At 43.3% G+C, this 27,307-nt stretch overlaps 1 protein-coding gene across 9 annotated transcripts in view; it reads right to left on the minus strand.

Annotated features, from left to right (window-relative positions):
* The window catches only part of GABRG3 (gamma-aminobutyric acid type A receptor subunit gamma3), a 578,435-nt gene that overhangs the window by 402,060 nt on the left and 149,068 nt on the right, over positions 1–27,307 (minus strand). The window contains exon 1 of one of the 9 annotated variants that reach the window (XM_053304393.1): positions 14,885–14,940. The exons of the other annotated variants lie outside the window; for them this stretch is intronic. The gene's annotated coding sequence lies outside the window, so the exon portion shown is untranslated. Of the gene's footprint in view, positions 1–14,884; positions 14,941–27,307 lie in introns of those variants that run through there. 9 annotated transcript variants of the gene reach the window in all.

Consider the following 27,307-nt stretch of genomic DNA (forward strand, 5'->3'; position numbering starts at 1 on the left):
CCAGCGGTGTTCAGTACCATTGACAATGGTATCCTTCTGGACCACCTCTCAGATATAGGGATTGGGGGTGGTGCATTGAATAGGTTCTGGTCCTTTCTTGCGAGGAGCTTCCAGAAGGTGGAGCTCAACTCCTTGGCCCACTAGGAGAGGTCATCAGGAGATTTGGACTGAAGTGTCATCAATATGCAGATGACACTCAGGTCTACTTTTATTTGACATCAAATCCTAGGGAAGCAGTGGATGTACTGAACCGGGGGCTGGAGGCGGTGATGGGCTGGATATCAGCTAGCAAACTGAGGTTAAATCCAGAAAAGACGGAGGTCCTGCTAGTCAGTAGGAAAGCCAGTCAGGATAGGGTGATTCAACCAGTTCTGGATGGGGTTTGTATTCCCCTTGAAAGAACAAGTGCACAGCTTGGGGATGTTGCTGGGCCCAAGTCTGCTTTTGGATGCTCAGGCTCTGGAAGACTCTCCTAGTTCATGTCTGCTGTTTGACATCTGTGACTGGCTTTAAAAAACCAACAGAATACCTTTTTATTTGTTCAGGCTTTTACCCCTTAGGGGCTGCCAGGTCTCTCAGCTTTCCTGCTTCTGTTTGCCTTTTTAAAGGGTTTTTTTAAAAAGTGTTTTGTGGTTTTTATTGTTTAACTGATACGGTTTTAAATGATATTTTAATGGAATTTTATTGTACTTTAGTTTTTGTAAACCTCCTTGGGATGCCTGCCTTATGAAAGGTGATATAACAAATGAACAGTAAATAAAATAAATATGACAAGCCTGCACAATTTGCAACCCCACAAGCTGAACACAACCCCAGCTGTCATATATGGCAGCCACCATGCACTGGATACGTTTTTGTACTGCAAAAACAGATGGATTGTCAAGCATATGGCAGGCCATGGCACATGGATTCCGGGCTGTGTTTGCCTTGGTAAATCACAAGCTATGCAAGGTCCTAGTCTACAGTGATTATCTTTAGTAAGGCATTTATCTCCACCCTTATCCCCCAGGAATATTTATCTAGGATAAAATAAATAATTGCCTGCACAATACTTTGGTTGTATGGTGATTATTTAAGAAAGATAGGTGATAGAGTATGTGAAGCACAGACTTGTCACAAATGCCATTTACCTGACATTTCAATACTGTGATAAATGGTAAATCACATTGCTCCTTATCACGTGCTATCATCAACATTTCCTGTTGCTTCCTCCCATATCTTTGATCTTTTTATGAAGACCTTTAAGTGAAAATGCTGCTCATCTACAGTTAATGTTTCATTCTAGTACAGTGCAATTTTCAAGGATAAGTAGATTTCCTCCCCCTTTCCAACTTTAATAGTTTTCCAGATCAAAATATTCAAATAATAATGGGTTTCCTTGATTTTTGTATAATACACTTCTTATTCACACTGACTGCCACTATAACCTTCAGTTATAAATACAAGAACATGCATGCTGGATTTCTCCTTTCACACAGAGCCAGATGTCCTAAAAATGTTTAAGGAAGGAGCACATCTTGCAGTTCTTCTAAATGTCATTAATTTTAGCCAGTGTTACTTCAATGGTTGTCAACTGCACTTCTCTCTTTTCCTTGTTTTCTGCATTATACAGAGAGTACACACACACACACACACACACACACACACACACACACACACAGGAAAACATCATTACTCGCAGGGGTTCTGTTCCTCACCTACTACCGCAAGTAATGGAGCAGCGAGTAATGAGGCATTATTCCTATGGGGAAAGGGAGGTTAGGTTCCAGGCTAGAGGGGAAATGGCGGGAAATGGCTAAACAATGGAGAAAAACATTACTTTGGCATTCTCCGTGGTATCTCCATATGTCCAAGAATCCACACACACACACCCCGTGACCAGTAATGCCCCTAAAAGGACAAAATGCCCCCACCAAAAAATTGAGAAAAATCACGGGGGGGGGGAGTCACAAGGAAAAACTCCTTTTAATTTTTTTTAAATAAATGAGCCGCAAAATGACTCCTCCTGGGTGTAAAGGAAGATATGTTTCAGACGATCCTTCCATTAGCAGAAAAGGTTGACAAGAAGGTGTAAAACAGGTTTCACAATGTGTTGCACAACCTTGAGGTTGTGCATATGATTTCCGGTGGCTACTGCTATGGGCTGTGGGGAAGTCAGGAGCTCAGCTGCCTTCCCCAGTGGTTGAGCAGCAGCCAGCCTCCCCTCCACAGCAGCCAGCCTCCCCTCCACAGGAGTAGTGGTGAAGCGACAGCAGGATCAGGAGGACTTCCTCCTCTCGTATCCTAGATTGCCACGTGGCACAAGTGTGGCAGCTGCTCTCATTAGAGTAGCAGCCGTGCTCAGCATGGGCACTCCTTCACTCTGGCTCTGTTCCAGAAGTGGTGGCGGGCCAGGGGGAAGCCTTTTAATCTGGCACTGATTGTCCACACAATCACCTGCTGAGGTTAAATGAACCACCGGTTCATTTATCCTCAGCTAAATGCCAGGTTAAGAAGTGGGGCTAAAATGTTCTGGAGCAGCTGGGAGTCAAGGGCTCCCAGCAGTCCAGATGACACTAGGTGCCTAACTAGCTGACCCCAGGCAGCTAAAGCTGTGTGAATAGCCTCCTTGTTATGTTCCAGAGAAGATCTTCACTAGCAGCTGCACATCATGGAGCACCACAACTTTGCACAGCTCTGCAAACTTCTTAAGAGTGTGCAGCTTCTCTTGTGCTAGTAAAACACTAGTCTGGGCATCAGTCAGTGAATGTGAATGTTGGCATTGTTGGAAGTGAAGGACTTTGCGCTGTCTCATGTCTCAGTGACAGAGGACAGACTAGTGAGTCAGAGGGCTAGAGAGGTCAAGACACTGGTCATCTCTTCTCTACTGCTCTGACACTATCCCTTTGATATGTAGATTGCTAATCTCAGGGACTTCCTTCCTTCCTTCCAGCCACTTCCTACTTCATTTTTCCTTCTCCTTCCCTTCCTTCTACCTTGCAACATGCAAACTCCACTCCCCTGCATCATGTGTGCAGAGATGCAGAATCCATCTGCATCCAGCTAGCTAGATAGATTAGAGATTCTGTCTCTTCACTTTACTATCTAGAATGGATTTCTATAATAAATACTCCTTATATTGATTTGAAACTTATGAACTGGCTCCAGGTTATTTTACTCTCAGCATACACGCATGACTAACCAAACCAAATTCCGCTGTGTTGTGCCTCTGTGCACTCTGCTATAATGAAAAAGGGTTTCTCTTACCAGAGAGAGAATTCCCAACAGGCATCTCCCACCAATTCTTAACATTTAGAAGGCTGCGAGTAAATCCCAAAGCCACTGAGCACCTTTGAATCCTCATTTTATTATTTACTTGCAGAGATAAACTTGACAAATACCCTGTTCCCACCACCACCCAGTTAACTGGCAAGACACTTCTCAAAGTAATGATTCTCTATATTTAGCAAGAGGACAGCAACTTGCCTTGTCCAACCCCAGCACAGTATCCCTCTAGTCGCTGTTGCTGGTGTCTACCATGTATTTCTTTTTAGACTGTGAGCCCTTTGGGGGCAGGAAACCAACTTCTCCTTATTATTCTTATTCTTTTTCCATTTAAACCGCTTGGAGAACTTTTTTGGTTGAAAAGCGATATATAAATACATACATACATACACATTATTACACTGTAAGAGTTTAAACCTCATTCATCTTTGGGGACACTCTAACATTTCCTAGGGCAATTCAAGAGCTGTACATGCTTAATCTAATCTGCATATGATATCTTTAAAACCCTATTTAAACTATATTATAGCCTTTATGGAGACTGACAGGCTTCCCAATTTAAATGGATTAATTAAAAATTAGAGCTTTTGTTCTGTGCTACTTCATGCACTACACTAGCACCTCTTTATATTACTGTGCGTCCAAGCCACTCACCACTGGCAAGTTGCCGATGGCAAATGTATGGCAAGGTAAAAGAGAGGAAGTGGAACTTCCGCCACTTCCCAGTGACAGTCCACTTGGGCAGCAGAGCAGAGAGCATGGGGCGGATGGGGAAAGGCAGAGGGAACAACAATTCGTGTGGGACCAAAGGGCAGTCTTGCAAGAGACTAGAAGGGGCCTGAGAGAGTGCATATGGTACATAGAATTGTTTACGGGAAGGGCAGGGAGTGCCTACAATGAGTACTCTTGGGAGCAATGTTCTTGGGGCAGCTTGTTCAGAAGAGGAGCCCAAGGGTGATTAATGTCCCTCCCCTCCAGACTGAGACACAGTGGAAGAAGAGACCAGGAAAGATGAGGAAGGCAAGGTGCTTGAGAGGAGGGAAAAGATCAAGGCTCTCTGAAGAAGAATCCCTTCACTCAGTTATTATGAACCATTTCTGGATTCTCTGTGTTGATACTTCATTACTTGTAGTGAATGAACTAGCTGATCTGGCTGGATAAGCTGTTTTGTGCTGGAGATCTTTTTTTAAAAGTAAAAAATGTCTACCACAAGCCCTTATGACTGCACTTTAAACTTGCAGATTCGCTTCCTGAATCAGGAAGAGTGTAGTCCATTAGAACTAAATACAATTCAAAAATGAGTAAATTTGTATCAGACCTTGAGGGTACAAAGAGCTGAGAAGATCAGGAAAGATTTTAGTTCCAAAAGGGCATAACACAGTAAACAACTGCTCCTGCCACAGAAGGAGAATGGGGAAAGCCGCTGCATTGCCCATTGCTTCTTGCAGCTGAACCTTTTTTCTACACCCCAACCTGTGCTGCAGAACAGAGAATCCTATTTATCTATCACTTTCCTATCCATGCTTCATCTGAAAAGCTCAGGTAGACATTACTAGCATTATCTCTTTCTATCCTCACAACATCCTGGGAATAATAAATAAAATAATAATAATACTCTTTATTTGTTAGCTGCCCCATAACAAATTGTTCTCTGGGCGGCTTACAGCACACATTAGAACATGAGATAAAAACACACAACACATTAAATCATAACAGACCAAAAGGGAGGGAGGCGAGAATACAAAATGCAATACAAAACAATATTTAAAAGACTTTTTTTAAAACAAAACAGATCAAAATTTAAAATTGAAAAGTCCTGAGTGAACAGAAAGGTATTTACATGTCATCTAAAAGAACAAAGTGATGAAGCCAGCCAAACCTCACGGGGGTGGTGATTCCATATACACGGTGCAACCATCAAAAAGGCCCTCTCCCTAGTAGCCACCCACCTCACCTCGTTTGAAGTAAGTTAGACTGAGAGATAGCAACATACCCAAGCAGGACAACCAATGAGTATCAGTGCTAAGGAGAATCCAAGTCTCCCCCACTGCAAATCCATCCACTAAACCATATTAGCTCCCTCTTAAGTCAAGGAAACTATCACTGAGTTCAATGCACCTGGTGTTTTATGCACAGAAAATGTTTGTCTTCCACCAACTTGAAACATTTGTTTTGACAATGCAAAATCCCCATTCATTGTAGGGATCATTCACATCCATGCTTAAAACTTGTCAAATCCAGTGTATACGTTCAGTGAATTTAGTCACAGTGGCAGACAACCTAACGAAGCACTTGCATAACTAATAATGTCCAACAACTGCAAGGAGGCCATGTAGCTGTACAAATAAAATGGTGCAAGCACAGCTTGTGCACTTCAGCTACAGCATGGGTTATGTGTCTTGGTTGTACTGGCACCAAGCTTCAGCTAGGGCAGTTGTGGAAGCATTATGCTGGACTGGACTGGAAGCACCCAACGTAGAAGAACTGGCTTCTGCAAGCACTTTGTTAGGATTTCAGCCAGTGTGTTTATCTTGTGAGTGCTGCAATAGATTTCTGAAATTCTATTTGCTAATTTTTGAAAAAGAATTTAAAAGTGGATTTAATAGGAAAGTGGCGGGCCTAGAGCTGGATAGGTTTTGAATAATGCATCAGACTGGGTCAAGAACTGGGGTTGGCATCAACCTTTTAAAACATGCAGTTTCTAAGCAAAAGTTCAGGGTTCTTTCTCACAGCAAAATATCTAAGGATTTTCAGGAAAAGCCAAGTGAGTTTCTAGAAGACAAGTGAAGTTTCTCAGGGGGGTTCTGCACAACTCTATCAACAACTTGGTAATAACTCTGAAACACTTGATTTGTGCTGATGTTAACTTATGGAAAACTGGGGGAAATCCCACCCAAGTTGAGCACTTTTCACCACTATTACAACATGCTTAACTTTCCCCCACTGAAATAAGAAGCACTTAAATGTGGTTAATTCTGGCTATATTATACCCAGTGAGAATTGACTTAAGATGCGAAAAAGTAAGAGAAAATTGAGTTATGTACAAGTATTTTTTAATGTATTAATGAACTAATGTTTTAAAAAGCTCACATGTTGATTACTAATCTTTACTAGTACTCCATCAATAACTGGTAAAATTCAGGTTTATCTAGATAGATACAGCTGAAGTGCATTAGTTCAGTTATTTTTTGGGAAATTTTCAATGGAATCAGTTGGTGAAACAGAACTAACTTGGTGCACAATGTTTATGAAGATGATATATCATTCTGTCTCTGCAATGGTTACAATCAGCACAGCAATATATTGCTTTTCCCTTAGGCACAATTAGACCAGGAATCAAATTAATCTCGGCATTGAGATGTGCCTTGCAAAAATTGATTTCATTGTAGTAAGGAACCAAATTAAGTTTTAAGGTAAAAGTGTGTATTACCTTAAGGACCAAACTGCTAATTTAATAGCCATCACTTGAAAAATAAATCCAGAAATTGAGCATTGACTGCAGAGTTGCTTATTGTTTTTAAATATATTTTTCCCCACTGTAAAATTCAAAAAAGTAATTTTGAAGAGGCTGTGGTGCAGTGGTCAGCACTTGGTATGCCACAAACCAAATGGATAGCCTGCCTACAGTTTCAAGCCTTGTCTTAAATAGCTCAGAACTGCTTCTTTAGAGATGTTGTTGAATGTTGCAATGCCATAGCTTGAAGTACAAATCTTAGCAAGTCATAATACAATGAAAATAAGACAACTATCACAGCCCCACGTTTTTTATTTTCTCTCTCCTCTCCCTCCCCCTGCAAAAGGAATACATCTAGGGTTGACAACTGCTATGTGCTATATATTGAGCTCCCTTTGTACATAGTCCGAAGCTACAATTGGTGCAAAATGCAGCTGCCAGGTTGGTCTCTAGGGTAAGTAGAAGAGACCATATTACTCCTGTGTTAAAAGAACTACACTTGCTGCCAATAGGTTTTCAAGTAAAATCCAGAGAATTTATGAGGCCTGCAGCAAGTGTAAGAATAGCCCTGTTGGACCAGGCACAAGGCCTATCTAGTCCAGCATCCTGTTTCACACCGTGGCCCACCAGATGCCTCAGGGAAGCCCACAGGCAAGAGCTGGGGGCATGCCCTCTCTCTTGCAGTTGCTCCCCTGCAACTGGCATTTAGAGGCATCTTGCCTCTGAAGCTGGAGATGGCCTATAGCCACCAGACTAGTAACCATAGATAGACCTGTTCTCCATGAATTTGTCTAAACCCTCTTTAAAGCCATCCAAGCTAGTGGCCATCACCACATCCTGTGGCAGAGAATTCCATAGATTAATTATGCATGGTGTGAAAAGTACTTCCTTTTGTCAGTTTTAACTTTCCTGGCCATCAGTTTCATGGAATGACCCCTGGTTCTAGTGTTGTGAGAGATACCCCTGGTTCTAGTGTCTACTCCATGCATAGTTTTATAAAGCTCTATCATGTCTCTTTTCCCAAGTAAAAAGCCCCAGATACTGTAGCCTTGCCTCATATGGAAGGTGTTCCAGGCCCCTGATCATCTTGGTTGCCCTCTTCTGCACCTTTTCCAGTTCTACAATGTCCTTCTTAAAATATGGTGACCAGAACTGAACGCAGTACTCCAAATGTGGCCACACCACTGATTTGTATAAGGTCATTATAATATTAGCATTTTTATTTTCAATTCCCTTCCTAATAATCCCTAGCATGGAATTTGCTTTTTTCACAGCTGCTGCGCACTGAGTTGACATGTTCAATATGCTCTCCACCATGATCCAAACATCTCTCTTCTGGTCAGTCATGGACAGCTCAGACCCCATCAGTGTATATGGGTGAAACTGGAGTCCGCCCTCCCCGATATGCTTCACTTTACACTTGCTTACATTGAACTGCACTTGCCATTTTGTAGCCCACTAACCCAGTTTGGAGAGATCCTTTTGGAGCTCCTCACAATCTGTTGTTAATTTTACTACCCCAAATAGTTTAGTGTCATCTGCAATTCTGGCCAATTGGCTGGTTACCCCAACTTCTAGATCATTTATGAACATGTTAAAGAGCACAGGCCCTAGTACAGATCCATAGGGGACCCAACTTCTTATTTCCCTACTGTCGGGTTCCCCTGCTGTTGCCCAGCGGAGTGAGCTGACCACAGGAAAGAGGGTGCCTAGCAATCTCCAGCCTTGACAGCAGCCAGTTTGGATCTTTCCCCAGCCGCAGGGAGAGCAAAGAAAAGCAGAAGGTGCCCAGCAGGCTGTTGCCTGGTGGTGACAAAGAAAGAGGAGTCCCAGCCCCCTTGCCATGGCCCCCTGTAATAATGTCAGCAATGGAGAGGGGTTTAAGAGGAAGGCCCTCCCAGAGACCAGGGATAGGGTACCCAGGATGACAGCCTGGCCAAAGAGGGAGGAGCCAGGGGGAAGAAAACATGACTGCCCTGATTGCAGGGCTTTATTTAAGGGTCAGGCAGCCCAGGAGGAAGAGGTCAATTAGGACAGAGGCTGTCAGGTCTAAAAGGCTCCCAGGGAGGAGCAAGACTGCCTTTCCCATTGACAGGTGGAGGAGGACAACAAGGGTGAAAGTTAATCCCCTTCCCACCACTTCTGAGGCACAGCCAGTCCCAGAAGGGAATCATTCAGCAGGCTTTGCAGCACTCTCATGAGGGCATTGGTAGGCAAAGCAGGACACCTGCATTGTGAAAACTGTCCATTTATTCCTACCCTAAGTTTCCTGTCTTTCAGCCAGTTAGCAATCCACAATTGAGCCTCCCCCCTTATCTCATGACTAAGTTTACTCAAGAGCCTTTGGTGGGGAACTTTGTCAGAAGCCTTTTTGGAAGTCCAAGCATACTATGTCAACCGGATCCCCTTTATCCACATGCTTGTTGATATTCTCAAAGAACTGCAAAAGGTTAGTGAGGCAAGACTTCCCCTTGCAGAAGCCATGCTGGTTCTCCTTCAACAAGGCCTGTTTTGTTTAACAATGTTGTCCTTAAGTATGCTTTCCATCAATTTACCCGGCACAGAAGTTAAACTGACCGGCCTGTAGTTTCCCGAATTCCCACTTGATCCCTTTTTGAAAATCGGGATTACATTAGCTACTTTCCAGTACTCTCATAAAGAATCTAAATGTAGAGACAAGTTACATATTTTTGCTAGGAGATCAACAATTTCACATTTGAGTTCCTTCAGAACTCTTGGGTGGATGCCATCTGGCCCTGGTGATTTGTTAATTTTTAGTATTTCAAGACAGTTGAAAAACTAAAAATCCTCTCGTCACCTCAAACTGGCCCAGTTCTTCAGCCTCCAAGCCTGAGAAACTCAGTTCCGGAACTGGGTATATGGTCAGTATCCTCAGCTGTGAACGTGAAGACAGATGCAAAGAACTAATTCAGCTTTTCTGCAATCTTCTTATCTTTCTTAATAATCCCTTTCACACCCTCATCAACTAAGGGTTCAACTGTTCATTGGCAGGTTTTCTGCTTCTGATATATTTAAATAAGTTTTTGTTAATCCCTTTGACACTTCTAGCGATATGCTCCTCAAACTCTCTTTTTTCATCTCTTATTGTGTCCTTGCATTTCTTTTGCCAGAGTTTTTGTTCCTTTATGTTCTCTTCATTTGGGCAGAATTTCCATTTTCTGAAGGAAATAGTCTTCCCTTATTTTAGCTTTCTTGACAATTTGTTAGCCATGCTCCTGAACTTGGTAGTACCTTTTCTCCTTCTTGCTATACATGCCAACTGAGCCTCTATTATTGTGATTTTAAACAGGTTCCATGCTTTCTGGAGAGTTTTGACCTTCATGACTTTCCCTTTCAGCTTCCTTTTTTCTTCTCGTTTTTTAGTAGTTTCCTCTTCTGAAGTCCAACACTGTTGGACTTCCTTGGCAATGTTCCACTCATATATAAGCTGAATTGGATCACACTATATGGTTGCTGTTCCCCAATGGTTCTACAACTCTGACATCTCACACCAGGTCCTGGACACTACTCAGAATTAAGTCCAAGGTCATCTTATCTCTAGTTGGTTCTGCAACCAACTAGCATGTCTAGAAATGTGGCCTCTCTATCAATATCTGCACATGAATTTGACCCGTCAATGTAATTGAAGTCACCCATTATTACGGCTCTGTCTCTCTTTTATTTTATTTTAACTCCAGGTCATTCTCAGCATTTTGATCCAGAGGGCGTAGCATGTCACTAGTAACATATTTCCTTTCAGTCCTCATATTGTCACCCATAATAACTCTAAATCATATTGTTTTCCTACTCAGGACACAAGAAACAAAGAAGGAACCGTGCTGCTTTCATAGTCAGGAAGGATATAGCAATGACAGTACTTGGGTACAATGTGGTCAGTGACTGACTAATATCTATATAATTAATTCTCATAGACGTGATGTGTGGGGATGTGGCAGAAAGGAGGCAATAGGCTGACAGAGGGGGAAACACATGCAAGAGTTCCAGCCATGCATCCCGAGAGCACTGGCCATTGCTGCCCTGAGAAGGAGGGTGGGCGGCAGGGGAAGCCCCACCGCCCTGAGGAGGAAGACGGGCGGTGGGAGGAGGACAGCCAGCAGGCAAAGACCTGCTGGCCTGAGAAGGAGGATGGGCAGTGGGAGGAGGATGACCAGCAGGTGAAGCCCCACCGCCCTGAGAAGGATGACGGGCCGCAGGCAAAGCTCCACTGCCCTGACGAGGAGGATGGGTGGCGGGAGGAGGAGGGCTGGTGGGTGAAGCCCCACCAGCCTGAGAAGGAGGATGGATAATGTGGGGGGATGTGGCAGAAAGGAGGCAATAGGCTGACAGAGGGGAAAACACATGCAAGAGTTCCAGCCACGCATCCCGAGAGCACCGGCAACCATTGCTTCCCTGAGAAGGAGGGTGGGTGGCAGGTGAAGCAGCTGGGGGCCAATTGTGGAACAAATCATGAACTGCTCATATGCAAGTTCCAAGTCAAGTTAGAGCGGAAAAATAAAGCTATCCAGCTTCCACAATATGATCTTGATTTCCAAGGAGAACATCAGGAACTGCTTTGAAGTTCTGAACCTCATTGATAGGAAACCAGAAGAACTGTGGAATGAAACCAAAGCAGTTGTTAAAGACGAATGTGAAAAGAGACTGCCAAAGACAGAAGAAAAGCAAACAGACAGACTGCCAAAGCAGAAGAAAGCAAAATGGATGTCAGAACAGACTTTGGAAATTCCCCAGAAGAGGAGAGAGACCAAAGTCAAGAAAGATAAAGACCTCAGGAAGGAATTTAATAGGGAATTTCAGAAAGCTGTTAGAAGAGACAAGGAGCAGTACTACAGTGACATCTGTAAAGACCTTGAAGATGGAAATAGACACGGAAAAACAAGGCAAGTTTTCAAAAAAATCTCTGAACACTGATGGAGGTGCCAACCTCTAACTGGTATGTTAAGGGATGCCAAAGGACACATAGTAACTGATTCAGAGAAGATCAAACAGAAATGGAAGGAGTATACTGAAAATCTGTACAGCAGGGATGTCAACATCCAAGATACTCTAGAAGATATTCCCTACTTGCAAGAACCTCTAGTACAGGAAGATGAAGTTAGATCAGCATTCTGGTCATTACCAAGTCAGAAGGCTACAGGAATTGATGGCATAGCTACAGAAATATGGCAAGCAAAAGAAGAAGAATCAGTCAAGGCTCTAACCAAACTATGCCAGCAAATTTAGAGAACAACACAGTGGCCAACAGATGGGAAGAGGTCAGTCTACATACCCATACCAAAGAAAGGAGACTTAACAGATTGCACAAACCATTTCACAATATCCTTAATTTCACATGCTAGCAAAATAATGCTCAGGATCATCCAGTGCAGATTAGAGCCCTATGTGGAAAGGGAAATGCTGGATGTTCAAGGTGGTTTCAGAAAAGACCGAGGAACAATAGGATGTGCAGACTGGTTTAGGGGTTTGGTTTGGGGGTTTGATGGTTCAGGGTCAAACCGACCCCCCCCCCCCCGCAAGCGCAGATTAAAAAAAAAAATTAAAAAAAATTATTTACCTCTAGCCCCTTTGAGGGGCTTCCTAAAGGCCATGGGGTGGGGTGTCCATGAAGGTTCTCCCTTCCCCCACTGGCCTCAGTAATCACTGCCGCGGCCCATTTTACCGTACTTTCTGGCCCATTCAGGCTTCCATAAGTAGGCATGCTGGGCATTTTGCCTGCTGCCGCTCATCTGCAAATGGCCTCTGTGAGGCCTGGCATGGCCCAGGGCCTTGCAGAGGCTATTTGCGCATGCACGGAAGCCATTTTTAAATTTTAAAAAAGTGGCCACTGTGCATGTGCAGATGGCCTCTGTGCGGCCCTGGGCCATGCCAGGCCTCACAGAGGCCATTTGCACATGTGCAGTGGCAGGCAAAATGGCCACCACGCCTACTTATGGAGACCCAAACTGGCCAGCAAGTATGGTAGAACGGGCCACGGCGGTGATTACCAAGGCTGGTGGGGGGAGGGGGAATCTTCACAGACAACCCACCCCCCAGCCTTTAGAAAGCCTCCCAAAGGGGCTAGAGGTAAATAAATTGTTTTGGTGTGTGTGTATATGTATATGTATATATATATATATATATATATATATATATATATATATATATATATATACACACACACACACACACACACACATATATATATATGTACACACATATATATATTCACAACCCCCATCTCGGACTGAACCAGACTGGGGGTGGTGGTGGTTCAAAGTGGGGCTGAACAGAACTGGTCCAATCAGGTTTGAGTGCAGTTTGCACTCGAACTGAACCATCTGGTTCCATGCACACCTCTAAGGAGCAAGATACACAATTGCTGATTCACTCTGGTTAATTGAGAAATCCAAAGAATACCAAAAAGAGGTCAATATGTGCTTATTTACTACAGAAAAGACTTTGATTGCATTGACCATGTCAATTTGTGAAATATCCTTAGGAAAATGGGCATCCCAGAACATCTCATTTTTCTCATGAGAAACCTATACACAGGACAAGAAGCCACAGTCCAGACGGAACATGGCGAAACAGACTGGTTCCATATTGGCAAAGGAGTAAGACAAGGCTGTATACTTTCTCCTTCTTTATTCAATTTATATTGCAAACATATACTGAGAGAAGCTGGATTGAAAGAAGATGAGCATGGTTTTAAAGTTGGAGGAAGAAACATCAATAACTTGCGCTACGCTGATGACACCACTCTGATAGCTGGGAATGCGGATGATCTGCAAGCTCTAGTAATGAAAGTCAAGGAGCACAGTGAAAAAAATTGGACTACAACTAAATGTCAAGAAGACTAAACTAATGACAATGACAAACCAGCCTCAGAATCGATAATGAAGACACTGAAGTGGTGGATAGCTTTTGCCTTTTAGGATCAACCGCCAACAGTAAAGGATCCAGCAGTCAAGAAATATGCTGCAGACTAGCGCTTGGTAGGGTTGCAATGGCCTTGGAAAGGATATTTAGATGCTGTGACGTGTTTATACATACAAAGATAAGATTCATTTGGAAAATGGTTTTTCCAATGACACTCTATGGATGTGAAAGCTGGACTTTGAAGAAGCAAGACAGAAAAAGCATTGACACTTTTGAACTTTGGTGCTGAGGAAGACTTTTGAGGATACCGTGGACAGCCAGGAAAACAAACAAATGGTTCATAGAACAAATCAATCCAGAACTTTCACTCAAGACATAGGCTCAAACTAACATACTTTGGACATATTATGCAAAGATCCACCTCCCTTGAGAAGTCCATAATGCTTGGAAAAGTTGAAGGAAAGAGAACAGGATGACCAGCAGCAAGGTGGATAGACTCAATTACGACAACAATGAATGCACCCCTGAGAGACCTTAAAGGCCAAGTTGAAGACAGATCATTCTGAAGAGACTCTATATATGTGATCACTAAGAGTTGACACTGACTTGACGACTCTCTCTCTCTCTCTCTCTCTCTCTCTCTCTCTCTCTCTCTCTCTCTCTCTCTCCCGCTCTCTCTGACTCTTGTCCTCCTAGGTTTTCTAGCTTGTTAGATTCGACCCCTTCTTTAATATACAGTGCTACTCCACCCCCAATCTGCCCCTCCCTGCCCTTTCTGTAGAGTTTGTATCCAGGAATAATAGTGTCCCACTGGTTCACACCATTCCCCCAGGTTTCTGTTATGCCCACTATATCTATGTTTTCACTAGCAACCAAGCATTCCATCTTGGCTTGGAGGCTTCTGGTATTGGTATATAAACAGGTGAAGAAAAATGAGAAGCACCAAATACAGTTGCAAATGAAGAGACAAAAGTCCCACCGTGATGTAAACTACTTATTTGAGCCCAATGCATTTTGGCCAAAGACTTCTTCAAGGGCAAACTAGGACACATAACATGAGAAGTGTTAAAATATACCATCATAACATACAAGTCTTAAAGCACAATAATATTAAAACAACCTGTTGTGAAAACTGTAATCCTTGTCCACTTATATCTTATCCAATGTAATCCTGTTAAAAAAACCTTTCTTCAAAAACAGGAAACAATCTATAAAATTTAAAGTAGAAGCTCAGTTTTACAAACACAGTACTTGGCCAAAAATAATATTGAAAAACATGCCACTACTTACATCTTGGACTACCAAAGTCAACAGAGCACTTGCTGTTATCTTACTAATATGAGCCTGTCACATTTCTCTATCTTCCTGCAAATGTATACCCTTGGATAACATCACATCTGTACTACATTGCCTAACAAACTCCTGAAGTCATGCTACTTAAAGGGGAAGATTCTTTACCTGAGCATAGCCCCAAGATCTAACTCCTCATTTTAACCACCTGGAAGCCACCAATCCTGGGTGGTGGATATCCAGGTGAGAGAGAACTCAAGGAGCCTGCCCCTTATGAGAATGGAGCAATTGTCTTTTATTTTGCTTGATAGTGGAGTTAAATGCTCTGGAGCCTTGCGATCTAGAGGAGACTATAGTGTTGTCTCCATTGATAGTGACCGGCACCCCTGTAGAATTTCTGATGTATCTCTAGTCCAGGGAGACATGCAATTCCTCTACATGAGAGAGGACATTTTGTGCCCAGGAGACTCAAGACTAGATATAGAAAATGGGCTAACCATTCTTCCTCCTCAGAGTCTTTACTTCCAGAGCCCAAGTGCCCATGCATGCAGCCAACACCTCCACTCCTTCACCACATCCTTCTCCCATGGCTTGGTCTTTTTACAGACTGCCTTAATCAATAGGTGCTCACTGAGGTGCACTGAAGCTGAAGACTTTTTCCGCTTCTTCGGCTTTAGGTCGGGCTGCTCATTACAGTGCCTCATTTTCTTAGAAGCTTTTTGAGGGAGCAAGGCAGCCTCTGCCAAGGTTGCCACTGCTGGAGCGGGAAAGGCAATGAACTGCACGGGAGACTCTAATCTGGCCCATGGAGGGGCACTCTGAGCCTGCTCCATAGTTTGCGGCTGCTGGGGACCCTCTGAGAGGGATCCCCATAAAAGCTCTTCCATGTGGGCATGGTCCATTAGGAGCTGTAAGGATGCAGTAAATCAACCAAAGAATAAAAAGGAAATCAAGAGCCAATCAGTTGAATTGATAACAAAAAAAAGTAGTTTAGAATTCTTTTAAAAAACCAAAATCATAAGGCTAAGGCAGATCCCTTCCCACCCTTGCACAATCTAAGGTCGGTCGGGTAGGCAAGTGAGACAAAGCAAACAGAAAGAAGAAACTACCCTGGAAATAATCAATCTCTGAGGAGAGCTCTTTCACAGCCCTGCAAGCCTCGAGCAGACAGGACCGGAAATGGGGATTGGCGCCTTCCGGTGGCAGGAACTAGCCTCATTAATTTCCAGCCTGTCTCAAGCATGCTCAGTGCCTAATCCCACTACTGATGAGCTCCAGCACAGGGGGGAAACCATCTTATATAATAAGATAAATATAAATATTTGTTGTTGTTATCTTCTCATTCCTTCTCCTGTTTCAGCTTTCACAATAACTGCTTTAAAAACTCTTTAGTAGTGTATGCAAAAAGTGGCATAAATATTCTTCTCCTTCTTTTCACTGTCGTTGCTGCAGGCAGAGCAACAGCCAGCTAAGTGGTTATGCTGGTAGGAGAAAGGGAGATATAAAAATCAGAACCAGAGAAAAATTCTCTCTTTCCTCCCTCCCTTCCTCTCACTCACCTTCCAACCTATCCACTTCCCTCATTGTTGTGTTTTTGGAGCATTGCTCACCAGTCTACAAAATGGTAGGGTGACAGTCATCCTAACTGGTGACTTGTAAGCAATCGGAAAAGTAAAAGAAAGCGAGAAGAACAACAGACCAGGGAATTAAAGTGCTTCTTCTTATGTCCCAATTCTGCATCTGTTTGCTTTGAAGCAAGCCTCACTGATTTCAGTGAAGATTTATTTCTATGCAAGAGTATTCGGCATTACAATTGTACAATATTTTATTTGTGGCATTCTATACTAAAACATTTCTGAATTCCAGATGATAATCCTTGAATTAATCATATAAAACTCTCTAGTTTGGAAAGTATCGACCTGAAATCAATCTTTTGGTCACTCCCCCCCCCTTCAAACCTTACCCCACTGCCGCCCTCGTATACCCATACATAATCAGTATGTTATGTTTTCTGGCAGTATGTTTTCTGGGTCTTACATATATTTCTGGCATTCTATTACCCAAAGTGACTGTTTGAACTTCATTTCATTACAATCCATGACATATTCAATTTTCTGCTGCTGCCGCTTTCCACATCAGTGGCTTTTTTATTGTCTCTAATAGTTTTAAGCATTTTCATACTGCACTTGCCTCTTAACACTCTAGAAAATGCACACAAATCGCTGTTCAGCTTGAAATGAACATCCAAGGTTTTCTCTTGTCTAGGAGACAGCACATTTGCCCCACCCCCAACCCCTTCTCCATTTTTTTATCTATCTATCTATCTATCTATCTATCTATCCATCCATCCATCCACTTATTTATTTATTTATCAAATTTGTACACTGCCCCAAACTTTCGTTTCTGGGCGGTTTGGGACATAGAACGCATAGTTGGATTGAAAAATACTGATTTGGCCTTCCCAGTTGAAAATTTGTTACACACTACTGCATAAATAGATTTCACTTTACAAACACGGTCTCCTAACTTGCAATTGGTATGCCCTCAATCTACATTTTTATTTTTACTCAGACATGCCAACTTGACATGCTACTACATTTGCACTGCTAGATGTATGCGCATATGTAATACAACCAAAAGGCTGAAATATGGAAATACTGTTGAAGTTTTTAAAAAGTTTTGCATCTGCAGATCATATGAGATATGCAAGGACCTGGATCATTGCAATAGTTCCAAGGATTGGTTGTTATGCAGACCTTTTTGTACCCTGCTGTCTGGGCAAAGAGGCACCTGTCAAAGTGATGGTTCTCTTATACTGTGCAGGGAGAAAGCAACTGTCCCTATTGAATCCGGCACAGTGTGTCGCCAGTAGCTGTTTGCTAGTGACTCCCTTCTCTTTTTAGTCTCTTTTTAGACTGGGACTCCTTTGGGACAGAGAACTCTCTTTTGATTTTATTTGCTATGTAAACAGCTTTGAGAACCTTTTTTGGGGGTTGAAAAATAATGTTGCTAATTCTCTATATCATTATTTGTGCCCCCCCTCCAGAGCAGCTCTAATAAGCTCCCACAGATTCCAAGTCAAGATACTTCACATCTCTTGAGCACTAGCTGATATTTTAAGCCATTCTCATGTGCTCAAGTCAAGAGATGGATTGGATTTCTATCTCAAACAAAACCCAGGCTGGAACCGCAACTTTGGCTTGGGAAATTGGTATTTCCACAATAGGCACAGGGCCTGCCTTTTCCAGCAGGTTATTAATGATTTATTTATGAATATTTATATCCCACCTTTCCACTTCCGAGGAAAGCTCAAGGCAGCTTTCACAATAAGAGCAAGAATGTTTCATCCAGAATTTTAAAAGCCAAACCAGGGCAGTATTATATCAAATCCAACCACCATCAAAAACTGCCATGAGAGCAAAAACAGAGCTAAAAAAGAAAATAAAGGGTATCCCTAGATCTACCACACAGCCCGCAAAACCAAACACACTAGGAAGAAATTTTAAAACCCTGCAACCCCTGCTAACTTGGCAAAGAGGCACCTCTTAACATGGTGATTCTCTTTATTGAGCAGGGGGAGAGTAACTGGCCCTATCCACCCCCAGCACAGTACCTCCAGTGACTGTTGCTGGTGTCTATCTTATGTTTCTTTCTAGAGTGTGAGCCCTTTGGGGACAGGGAGCCATCATATTTGTTTGCTTTTTCTCTGTGTAAACTTTCCTGTGCCGTTTTTGGAAGGGCGGTATAGAAATCAACCAAATAAATAAATAAAAGGCAGGGGAAATTGTTCCAAGCCCATTCCAGAATTACAGGAAAGGTGGATGAAGCATGGCCTGGCCACACTATGCCCATCTTCCATATCTGGAGGTCTCCTGCATGCTGATGAGCACAAATATTGAAGCTCTCTTGGAATGCTGGAAGACTCAGAGCAGTCATGGCAAGCTTTACCATGATCCAGGAATATCCCTTGGGCTGCTCTAGGCATCCCCCTCTGTACAAGTGGCGACATTGGTGCTGCTGCCACCACTGCCTTAGTGCATGGAGACCTTCTAACAAAGTAAGGTTTACTGCAGTTCTCTATAGCAATATAAAAAGAACCACTAAATACAGCTGAAACAAGCTAAGGGCAACTTTCACTTCTTTCTTGGCTTGAGAGGAGGAAGGCTGCAGACTGAGAAAGGTCTGTAAACCAATTACATTAAACAAATTATACAGTTTGTTAAAAAAGCAGAGAGTCTGTTTCATAGTTTGAGCAAGATAACCAACTTGAAACATGGTGGTAACGGTAACTGAATTCTAAACAGCAGCACGAGAACAAACTGTGAGATAGCAGACAACTAGCAGGGCAGGGAAGCAATGCAGCAAAACAAAGGAGGATGATCTATGGAGGCCCTGAAGCCACTAGGGACATTAAATCTGCAAGTCCAGAACTTAGCCTAAGAATAGGATACTGGAAGAGGAGTTCAGTTTGTATGTAGACATTTCAATGGCAGGTAAAGTGAAAGCTGTGAAAATGAAGCAGTTTTTATACTTGATTAAAGAAACGGGGGGAGAGTGAGATGTTAGGCTTGTTCACACAATGTTTGAATCTAAGTTTAATGTGCGTTACCAACATTGAAGTGAATATTTGAACCCATGCCAAAGTGGTTTATGGCCTAAGATTCCTACTTTGGCATGGGTTCCCACAATCACTTCAATGTTGGTAACCCACATTAAACTTAGATTCAGACTATCGTATGAAGAAGGCTGCTGTCTACAAACATTCCCCAGCTATTTCACTGGCTGAAACCCAAGGCAGCTGTGCAAGGGAACTCACCTGTGGAAGTTAGCCATCCTCTTGTTGCAGCAGCTATGCCAGATTAACCTATTAGCAAAGGTAGCATTTGCTATGGGCCCCGCACTTTCAAGGGCCCAACACTAAATGTTGGCATTGCAAGCTTTTCTCCTATTCCTATAATCTCCTCTCATGTCTGGATTCTGGAGATCTCCCCTCCTCTCTGCTTCAGCAATCCACCCTAGGTGGGAAAAGAGCCATTGTGGTCTTAGTGCTCACCAGTTACCCAGCCCTTGTAGCTTCATTCATTCTGTCCTGCCCTCTCCCAGACTTATCAGTTCTGCTGGAGTCTTGTGCTCCTCCCCGCTTGGAATTGGTATGTAACTGCAGAGCCCAGGACACTGCTGGTCTTGCTCGAAGAAGGAAAGTAAAACATTTTGTTTAAATCAACCCTTTTTTGTTCTGTTTGTGTGTGATTTGTTCCCCTTGGTCAAGTGTTTCTCTCCCCCCCCATCATCTGTGTATACACATGTGAGAAGTCCCCCCCGTGTGTGTGAGAGAAAGTACGTTTTAAGCTTCTTCTTCTTCTTCTTCTTCTAAATCATTTTCAAAGTGTGCCAAAACTGTTCTAGTACAAATTTGTAAGAAAAACCCTCTCCATCCCAACAGTATACCTTCTTGTGAGGAAATTAGTCAGTACAAAAGTATTAAAAGCTTTAAAAATAATCACGGGGGGGGGGGGAGAGATGCTCTGACAAAATGGCTGTTTATAGCTCTAATCTGGTCTCTGTGTGTTTCTTTTTCCCCCCTACCCCACCTTATTAAAAATATTTATATGCTGCTTTTTTAGCAACAGAGTTCTCAAAATGGCTTAAATAGAAATATATGAGAAAATGGTTCTCTCTCAACATGTTTCCCCTTTGAATCATTGCTGTTTTGTTTTGGTGTGTGTTTGTAACATGCTCCCCCACCAAAAGTCTATTTTTGTATACTTGCTTCAAAAAAAAAAAAAAAAGACTTTGCAAATCAGATCACAAGAAACTCATTTTAAAAACTCCCTTGCCCATGAAAATGATTGGTTGTCCTTAAAGTCTAAGAAATTGGGGTAACTCCATATGTGACATTCTGCTTTCCTATTTGAAATCAAATTGGTGGCTTTTCTTTCTGTACTGTATAGATACACATTATACACTGTATATATTCTGTAGTATATAGACAAACACTATAGCTGCATATGACTTTTGCTTAAATGAAATGTAGTCAATAGAAGAGATAAAACTGGATTGCTTGCTGCTGTGATAGGTGTAAAAAAAGCTATTTGAATTTGCTTCTAAGTTACATGCTTAGGATTGGAGTGCATACGGCTAAAAATCTATCTATGTATCGACACACATCCTGTTCTTCCTCCAAAGAGGTAGTGTACATGATCTTCTTCCCCATTTTTATCCTCACAACAATCCTGTGAGGCAGGTTTGGAGGCAAGAGAGAGAGAGTCTTAGCTAAAGTCTCACAGTGAGTTTCATGACCAAATGGGGAACCCAAGTCCCCCACTCGTAGTCTTAACACTCTCAACCATGTGCATATTGATTACAGGAAAAATCTGATGGCAGGAGAAAAAGGAGATTAATTTTTAGGGTGAAGCAAACTAGTGGGGAGGAGAGTGTTGGATATCTTTAAGGGAGCATGGAAGGGTTTAATTATCAAAATGTGGGGAGGCTGTGGACCCAAGCCCTGGATCTTTTAAGTACCTCGCAACACCTCTGTAAGGGAGAGAAGAGGGAAGGGTGGCAGGATTGTCCATGCAAAATCAGGTATTGGCAGGTATGTTCAGAATTTCTTCTAAAAATGCCCCCCCCCAATAAACCAATCTTTCCCTGAGTGTATTTTAGTGTAAAAAGTAGTGAATTCAGCTAATTTAAGTGGCAGGGCTAGGGGTGTGAGTGTGTGTGTGGAAGAAAAGGAGTGAGAGAAAGAGCAGAGAGGAGAAGGAAGACAGATGGTGGCGTGAGGTGGATGCAAGGCTATGTGTGGCTCCCCAGAGGTGCATCAGAATCTAATCTGGCCCACACCCCCTGGCATAGTGCATTTGCAAGAGAGAGATAAAATCCAAGCCCCAATATTTTTATATGGGGGGGTGATCTTTTATGGGGGGGAATTATTGTTGCACCCCCTGTAATTTCCTGCTGGATCCGCCCCAGCTCTTGGAAATTTCTTGTCACGCTCGCTTTCCTTACGATGCTGGATGAGATGGTGATGCCCATGTCCCACTGCCCCCTCACCCGGTACCCTGAAAGGTGCTAATAGCCTTATCCACTGTTTGCATATTAAAATAGTAGCTTTTTAAAAAGCCAATCCAAGGAAAAACTATCTGCTGTTAATATCAGAGCAAGATTTACTCTGGGGATTCACAACTCAGTGAATTACTTTACTATGTTTTAATATATATGTGCATTTTTAAAATTTAGGGCCCCTTTATAACATATGCTACAGGCCCTGCACTAGCTTAATCCGGCCCTCTGCAGCCAGCTCCATCAGTCTGAGTAGCAGCATGTGAACACCTGGGAACTTTATCACAATGCATGGTTCCCTTGAAACCATGACTGGTCTGCTAATGAGGTATGGTGAAGTGGCCTGGCCACCTCAGGTGGCTTTTTCCCCTGCCTTTGCCAGACCATCACTTCTTGCTGCCTGCCTCATCAACCAATCCACTAGTGCCACAGGTAGCATCCCCTATCCACCACCACATCACTCTACCTCCTCCCACTCATCCACTCCCTACAAGGCAGCGGGTGGGGAATGAAGTGAAAATGTGAGGTCATCCAACATTTCCTTCTGTTTCATTCCCTGCCCCCTGTCTTTTCAAAAATATTATTATGATTATTATAGTAACAATAGTTGGGAGGGGAGAACAGGTTGGTGGGGTTTAGATCAGAGGTAAGGATAATTGGATGAGCAGCAAACTCCAGGCACCATGGGGCTCAGGGGAAGCAGCTCACCACATCAATATTAGCATGATTGTGTGAACCCATACCAAGATAGGAATCACAGAGGCTGTTTGCAGAGCTGTGCAAAGGCACTCCTGGCCACCGCCTCCACCTGAGCTTCCAAAAGCAGAGCCAGGTCCAGCAAGCTGCGTACTTGCTCCTTCAAAGGGAATGCAACCCCATCCAGAACTGGTAGAATCTCCTCATCCTGATTGGCTCTCCTACTAACCAACAGTACCTCTGTCTTGTCCGGATACAATTTCAGTTTATTATCCCACATCCAATCCATCACAGCCTCCAGCCCCCGATTCAGGACATCCACCGCCTCCCTAGGATCAGGTGACAAGGAGTGAGAGAGATGAGTATCATCTGTATATTGCTGACAACTCAGTCCAAGTCCCCGGATGACCTCTCCCAGCAGTTTCATGTAGATGTTAAACAGCATGGGGGACAAAACTGAACTCTGCAGGACCCCATAGGCCAATGGCCATGAAGCCGAGCAATAATTCCCCAGTACCACCTTCTGGACCCTCTTCTCAAGAAAGGACCGAAGCCACTCCAAAGCAGTACCTCTGATTCTCATACTTCAGAGGCAGTCCAGAAGGATACCATGGTTGATGGTATTGAATGCCACTGAGAGGTCCAGCAGAACCAACAGGGACACACTCCCCCTGTCTAGTTCCCAGCATAGGTCATCCACTAGAGCGACCAAGGCAGTCTCAGTCCCATATCCAGAAGCCAAATCATCCAAGACCCTCTGCAGCCAGAACACCTCCACATGCTCTATCACCTTGCCCAAAAAGGGATAGTTAAAGACAGGTCTATAGTTGTCCGGGTTTGAGGGATCAAGGGAGGGCTTTTTAAATAATGGTCTTACCATTGCCCCCTTGAGGCATGATGACATCCTGCCCTCCCTTAATGAAGCATTAATAATCACATCCAACCATCTTGCCTGTACCCTCCCTGGCAGCTTTTATTAGCCATGAAGGGCAAGGGTCAAGAGCGCACAATGTCGCCCACACACTTCCTAGGATCTTGTCCATATCCTCAGGCTGCACCAACTGAAAAGAATCCAACACAATAGGATTCTGGGCTGGGCTGCCCCAGGCTGGTTTAGGCTAGTCGTGAGAACAGCCTAAGTGTGTGTGTGTGTGTGTGCACGCACATCTGTGTGCACACATCTGTGTGCACAAGCATTTGACCTTCCATACACTTATCAAATTAAAAGATTAGATTGATGTCAAAATCTCTTACCCACATCAAACCCCCTCCCCCTCAACACATTTGAACTTAAAATATCTATTTTCTACTTTCCCTTTCAATAAAGGGCAAGCAGGAAGCATCTTTTTTTATGTAGCTGACGTGGCTGTGTTGGATGTTTAAGGGCTTATGAAGTTTCTCATAGAACTGAAATACCAATAAAATAAAAAAGGAAGAATTTAAGAAAAAAGAAGACGTCAACTACAGAAAGGGAAGGATATTTAAAAGTGATGCCTGTGTTGAAAGGCCAAATTATTTCTGCTAGCTTTCAGGAGTTAAACTCCACTCTGTCAGCACTTTTGACACAAATAAAATGCAGCAGTGGCAACTTCTGGTAGAAAACCATTGTATGATCCTTTGATTGTTCAAATCAAGGACCTATAGAATGAAGCAACATTTTACAAACGGAAACTTTACTTGTGAAAGTCCATTCAGCTGAGGTTAATAAAAGACTGACTTAAAATGAAAAGGGCACTAATTGTATCTTCTTCCCAGCTTTGCCACTGATCTGATAGATAAGCATACCAGTGAATCAAATGCTGGTTCAAGCTGTCAGCCTTGTCCGTCCTCTCCTGCTCACTCCCCGCTCCTGCTGGTGCTGCGATTCCACTCCCTCCTCCAGCTGGGGAAAGTTAACAACTCCCTTCAGCCAGGCTTTTGAGGTCGTAGTGTCCCCTGTGTGAGCTTCATCTGTTCTGCTGTAGACTGGCAATCCTATTTTCTACACATCACAGCTGTATATCTTTCTGCTAAGAGTTCTTCACACTCTTCCTGTTCACATCCCTCAAAGACCCATTGATCTGGCTTGAACCTCCTACCTGAACTTAAAGATCATCTCTCACTATTGGCATTCATAGGCCTACCAACTTGGGCCAAATTCTTCCATGGCAGATCTCCTTCAAAGCCACAAGCTAGTGTTTAGGATGGCATATTGCAACTGCATTGCAAGCTGCTATTTATGTATTTGGGATTCACTTGCCTCACAAAGAGATTAGAATAGACAAACTGAGTCTGTCTGAGCTCTTTAGACCACAAATCAATTATGCCCATAATATTACAAGTCTCTTATTCTTCCCCCTCCCCCAGGCTGAAATATCTCTAGAAAAAAACAATTACAGGAAGATTAATAAAGTAGCACTTCTGATATGGAAATTGAAAGTATGGTAGCAACATTTCACACAATTCTCCCATGAAAGCCAACACTCCATTAATTTTGTGTTAGGTTAGTTGGCCTCCTACCCACTCTATTTATCTTTGTTTGTGATCCTTCCTTCCATCTGAGCTGTTGGAGAAAGCAACAGGAGTGGTTGTCATCCTGTATGCATTTTAAATCGCTTGTCTGGCTCAAGTTTAGACGCAGTGAGAATCTAATTTCAATTGTCAGTTAATGTCATCACTGTGCATAGCTTCTATCCAAAACATGTGGGTGTGCCTCTAAATAAATATATCAGTGTGGTGTTGCTAATGGTGTAGTTGCAAATTTAGAAGTGCAGACACTCTCCATGACAGCCAACATAGCCACGCCCACCCCGGCAGCCATGTCCCATTGCCACGGCCATCTCTCAGCTATGCCTCCATGGTCACGCCCCCACCTTAAGGCAGATGCAGTAATTTGGCAGTTTCTGTTACAAGGAGTCAAGGATAGTTTTCTCATCCTACAGAAAGGATTCGTGTGGTTACTTACCTTCTCAAAAAGGAGAAGTGGCTACTTGGCCATGTATGTGTAGCATTCACCATAAACATAGTGACAAAAGCAAAGTCAGAATTTGTGCTTAGAGATATGGCTTTTCTATGGCTACCCATGGCTGAACTGAGAGCTGAATCTGGACTATCCACCTTGAACATTTAATCACTATACTAGCTCTCAGTCTAAGAGGTGCTTCACACGACCCGTGTGAAGTGCCTGATGGGGTTCTGCGGGGAGAGTGGGCTTAGCCTGCTCTCCCTGCAGAGAAACAGCTGCTTGTAGCTGGGCAGCCAGATCGGCTGCCCACATGGTTGCCAGCTCCATCATGGAGCCGGTGGGAGCTGTGGGGATCGGGGGCCACGTGGCCCCCAGAAGTTCCAGGACACCCCGTGGAAGGTCCAGGTTGCCTCACAAGTGTGTGGGGCATCCTGGAGAGACCCGCAAACCCAGGAGTAGACCCCTGGGGTCTACTTGTGTGTCGCTGCATGCCACGGCGACACACAAGCACAAAAACAAGTTTAACGGAGTGATAGCTCCATTAACCTCATTTAAGGGGAGGGTGGTTTATGGGGGTTAGCTGCCAGGAGCCACGTGTCTCCCATTGCAGCACATGATCACCCAAAAGCAGGCTGGGCTCCCTTAGCCCGCTTTTGGGTGCTCGTGGGAATAGCCTCTAAGAGTAACTTGCACATTCTCCACTCAGACCAATGAAACCCACTCAGAATCACATAGTTTTAGAGTTGGAAGCCACCTTGGAGGCCTTCTAGTCCAACCCCTGCCCAGTGCAAGAAACTGCTACAGCATCTCTGACAGATGACTGACCAGCCTCTGTTTCAAAACCTCTGAAATGTAGTAAGGTCTGGAGTTTTGATGGTGCCTCATGAGAGCCAAGGCATAGGCCAAGGTGATCTTGAACCCCAGTAACTACCCTCACAGTGTAAACAGAAACAGAAGCTGTGGCAGAGAGCCCCCACCCCTTCTGCACCTCAGCTGCTCAATTATCCGTCTCAGGTACAACAGAACATAAGAACAGCCTTAAATTTTTAAAATGACATTTCCTAAGAAACCAGAATCCTTCCTGCTGGGAATAATGCAAGGAGAGTTTTCCAGAAGGAATTTAACAATCTTTATGTATGCAACCATGGCGGCTAGAATAGTATATGCGCAGAAATGGAAGAACAATGAAATGCCCTCAAAAGAAGATTGGCTGATAAAAACTTCAGAATATGCTGAGATGGCAAAACTTACAGTACTGATAAGGGATGAAAACCTGGAATGTTTTAAAGAAGATTGGAAACCATTCTTACTATACTTAAAGAACTATTTTTCTAATATCGATTATTCAGCAGGGTTTGAAATTTAGTAATAATAGCAGGTTGAGTAGAGTAAAATCGAGTTTGTAAGGTATAGGATATATGTTTTGAATTACTATAGCAATGGTTGAATTGTATAATTAGTGATTCGCACAGATTGGTGAGCGGGAAGTCAACATTTGTTTAATTGGATGTAATGAGATTGTTAAGATATTGTAAAAACTAATAAAAAATTTAAAAGCGGGGGGGAAAAGAACATAAGAACAGCCTTGGTGGATCAGAGCAAAACTGTCAGTCTACTCCAACATCTCCGCCCACCTCCCATCCATGGACAGAGGTGCCTCAGTGGGAATCCACAAGCAAAGTGTGAAGGCAGCAGCCCCTCCTTGTTATGTGTCTCTCCCC

Source organism: Hemicordylus capensis, chromosome 3 (genome assembly GCF_027244095.1).
Source record: "Hemicordylus capensis ecotype Gifberg chromosome 3, rHemCap1.1.pri, whole genome shotgun sequence".
NCBI classification, from domain to species: domain Eukaryota; kingdom Metazoa; phylum Chordata; class Lepidosauria; order Squamata; family Cordylidae; genus Hemicordylus; species Hemicordylus capensis.